The following is a 4456-nucleotide window of genomic DNA, read 5'->3' on the forward strand; positions in this document are numbered from 1 at the left end:
ATTTGGAGCTTCGTGTCTGAAGGAAAAGGTTTCAAACAATAAAGATCAAAGCTGCTTTCATAAAATGAAAGATCTTCATGTCAGTCATGGTGAAAAGCATCTTGCCTTAATTGTTTCCTCTTTGAATGAAGTTTCTTTTTTGCTTTCTAACCAGTTTTTACTGTTGAAGCTAAAGGGCATGTCAGAAAAATATGATTTGAATTAATTTTTTTAATAGTCCTCTCATAAGGCTAGTCTATACTCTAACCCTGCAAATATGCAGTTGGTCTTCAAAAATAGAGGGATGGAATTAAGGAAGCAAGATTTTTATATGTTTCTCATTAAATACAAAATGTTCATTAATGAATGTTGTAGCCATGAACTTTCCAGAGAAGGCAGGATGAGGTTTTTAGCTTTTCAAAATGAAGAAACTGTGACATCTTGTGGTGCTTTGAACAGTGGGAATGGCTAAATGCACAAATACTCTCCATTTTTTGATTCTGCTTGAGTAAAAAGATATATGTAGAATAAAGGTTTCATTGTTTTGTGTAAACTATTAAATGTTGTAGAGCCATTTCCAAAGCTGAGATTTTTTGAGAATTTTTATATTTATCAAAAACTTGGATGTTGTTTTCTCCCACTGTTTTAAAACCTGATGTGTTGAATTCTTTAGTTTAACTCAGTAGCACATCTTCTTGGTGCAGTGCTGAAGTCTGAAACTGTGATGAATGAGTCACACATTCCAGAAACCAGTAAGTCCTGATGACAAGTAAAAAGTAAAAGAGATACTAAACTTCATCAGAAAGCACTTGTGTTTTCTACGGTCGACGCCACAGACAGACTGATGTAGACGGACAGATCAGAACAGAGAGAAGTCATAATGGGGAACAGGTAAGAGAAATATCTTTACAGTAGTATTTTAGTGATATTAAACCTGTTTACTTAAAATTGTGTTACTGAATAACTAGTATGTAATCAGATGAGAAAAGGGCTGATCAGTTCTACCTCAGTGTGCATGTAGGATTTACTGGATCATAACACCCAAAAGATAAAACGTATTTAAATATTTTAACTGTAAGTCAACAGAGAATGACTTAGAGTTAAATTATTAGTTGCTAAATTATTAGTTTCATTAATTTTTATGAAGATGTGAGATAAATCAAAATTGTATATAATGAGAGAAAATTATTCTCTAATTATGACAGATCTGCACAACAGCGACCTCTGTTGTTCAGGTGGATGAATAATGTTCAGATTATGTTGGGGACTTTAGCTTTTCCTGCACTACGAGGAAGTGAAATTTTTAGTTGTCATACCTCATTTCAGCTACAACATTGTTGCACAGGAACCAACAAACTCATACTGAGAAATGAGATATTTTATGTTCTACATATTATCATGAATTGAATCCAAGGTTTCTATTCTCCATGCACAACTCCTCGGCCACTGGTCAATTGGAGTCTTTAACATTAGAACAAACAGTGAAACTTCCTCACAATGTAATTAAGGGATGTGAGCACCATGACATCAGTACTCTCTTTAATAAGTGTCACCAAAAATACAGTGCTATGAAAGAAAAAACAAAATAAAGCAAACAAAAAGACGACTTCCCCATTCTTTGCTTTTTGGTCACACTTATTTATTTTTTAAGTTATGAGACACAGAAAACCTGAGTAATAAGAAAAATACATAAGAAAATTAGTTAATTTTTCAAGGAAAAAAGTGTGCAAAGCAGCAGCTATGCAAAAAGAAAAGTTTTTCTCCCTTGTTAGAACATGAATCGGTTGTAATTTACCAGGTTTTTAGAAATCTGAGTTCAGTTTGACCAGAAACACAGAACCAGGAAACCATTTAAAATATAAGCTGCGCCTCAATCTACAGAAATTATTCACAAAAGGATAACAGAAAAAGTAATTTGCATCTGTTACTTACAATGTGATTTATTTGGTTTTGAGATTTTACTACAACCACAATATGAGTCATTATCCTCTAATGAATAAACCAAGCAACAAGAGTTACTGGCATGACAAAATTATACCACGAAGAAATGGATAATGAAGAGAGGAGGTTATAAAAAGCACATAAGAACAACTGAAGTGCTGGAGGNCACATATTTTCCAGGAGGCAAGAAAGTGAAAGATGCTGCTTGGTGTGTCATAGTCGGACTTTTTATATCAGGAGATTAAAGTTACCTTTTTTGCAGAACTTTAAACAAAATGTACATTTGTATTTGTCAAAGAATCCTCCTCTTCTATTGTCATTGTTAAACAATAATGAGCTAAATGATTTTGACTCAAATGATGTCTTGGGTTTCTGCAGCCTATTGAGGAACTAACCTGAACCCAGCTGGAATTGGAGCTTTGGATCAGTTTCATTGGTGGACCAAACTGCATTTTGTCTTGAAAACCACTGGAGAAAAACATTAACAATGTTGCTTTTTGAAAATATTAATGTAAATATGTGGTCAGCCAATAAATTGCCATTACTCTATTATAGCAAAACAGTTTGTAAAATATTAAATCCTGTTTTCACGGGACAGACTACGGTTCTTTTTTACTTTTTAAAATAACTTTTCACAATTTAATTTAAACAATACACAGTTAAAAATTAAAAATAAGTAGACGCTGCAAATATTCTAAACATTTATTCAGCAATTTGGAGCTTTGTGTCTGAAGGAAAAGGTTTCAAACAATAAAGATCAAAGCTGCTGTCATAAAATGAAAGATCTTCATGGTGAGAAGCATCTCGCCTTAATTGCTTCCTGTTTGAATGAAGTTTCTTTTGTGCTTTATAACCTGTTTTTACTGACTAAAGGGCATGTCAGAAAAATATGAGGGTGTGGTTTGAATTTATTTTGTTTTTCTCGCCCTCCCATAAAGCTGGTCTACACTCGAACCCTGCAAATATGCAGTTGGTCTTAAAATTAGAGGGATGGATTTAAGGAAGCAAGATTTTTATATGTTTCTCATTAAATACAAAATGATCATCAATGAATGTTGTAGCCATGAACTTTCCAGAGAAGGCAGGATGAGGTTTTTAGCTTTTCAAAATGAAGAAACTGTGACATCTTGTGGTGCTTTGAACAGTGGGAATGGCTAAATGCACAAATACTCTCCATTTTTTGATTCTGCTTGAGTAAAAAGATATATGTAGAATAAAGGTTTCATTGTTTTGTGTAAACTATTAAATGTTGTAGAGCCATTTCCAAAGCTGAGATTTTTTGAGAATTTTTATATTTATCAAAAACTTGGATGTTGTTTTCTCCCACTGTTTTAAAACCTGATGTGTTGAATTCTTTAGTTTAACTCAGTAGCACATCTTCTTGGTGCAGTGCTGAAGTCTGAAACTGTGATGAATGAGTCACACATTCCAGAAACCAGTAAGTCCTGATGACAAGTAAAAAGTAAAAGAGATACTAAACTTCATCAGAAAGCACTTGTGTTTTCTACGGTCGACGCCACAGACAGACTGATGTAGACGGACAGATCAGAACAGAGAGAAGTCATAATGGGGAACAGGTAAGAGAAATATCTTTACAGTAGTATTTTAGTGATATTAAACCTGTTTACTTAAAATTGTGTTACTGAATAACTAGTATGTAATCAGATGAGAAAAGGGCTGATCAGTTCTACCTCAGTGTGCATGTAGGATTTACTGGATCATAACACCCAAAAGATAAAACGTATTTAAATATTTTAACTGTAAGTCAACAGAGAATGACTTAGAGTTAAATTATTAGTTGCTAAATTATTAGTTTCATTAATTTTTATGAAGATGTGAGATAAATCAAAGTTGTATTTATGCAGATCTGCACAACAGGGACCTCTGTTGTTCAGATGGATGAAAGGTTGCAGATGAATAATAATAATCAGATTATGTTGGGGACTCTAGTTTTTCCTGCACTACAAGGAAGTGTGACATGTTTAGTTGTCATGTCTCATTTCAGCTACAACATTATTGCACAGGAACCAAGAAACTCCTACTGAGAAATGAAATTATGTTACTTTGGTCTTCTACATGATTATCATTATTAATTGGGACTCTGATTCCAAGGTTCTCATTCTTCATGCACAACTTCTTGGCCCTTTGCACCTTTAACATGAGAACAAAAAGTGAAACTTCCTCACCATTTAATTAAGGGATGTGAGTAACATGACAGCAGTGCTCCCTTTAATAAGTGTCACTAAAAATACAAAACTGTGAAAGAAAAAACAAAATAAAACAAACAAAAAGACGATTTTCTCAATCTTTGCTTTTTGGTCACAATTAATTATTTTTTAAATTTTTAAATTATGAGACACAGAAAACCTGAGTAATAACAAAAATACATAAGATAAAATTAATTGATTTTTCAAGGAAAAAAAGTGTACAAAGCAGCAGCTATGCAAAAAGAAAAGTTTTTCTCCCTTGTTAGAACATGAATCGGTTGTAATTTACCAGGTTTTTAGAAATCTGAGTTCAGTTTGACCAGAAACAC

At 33.2% G+C, this 4456-nt stretch overlaps 1 protein-coding gene across 1 annotated transcript in view; it reads left to right on the forward strand.

The window, feature by feature from the left end:
• The window catches only part of LOC103130826 (interaptin-like), a 41928-nt gene that overhangs the window by 14738 nt on the left and 22734 nt on the right, over positions 1 to 4456 (forward strand). The window lies entirely within an intron of this gene.

Source organism: Poecilia formosa, unplaced genomic scaffold, assembly GCF_000485575.1.
Source record: "Poecilia formosa unplaced genomic scaffold, Poecilia_formosa-5.1.2 Scaffold680, whole genome shotgun sequence".
Classification (NCBI taxonomy): Eukaryota; Metazoa; Chordata; class Actinopteri; order Cyprinodontiformes; family Poeciliidae; genus Poecilia; species Poecilia formosa.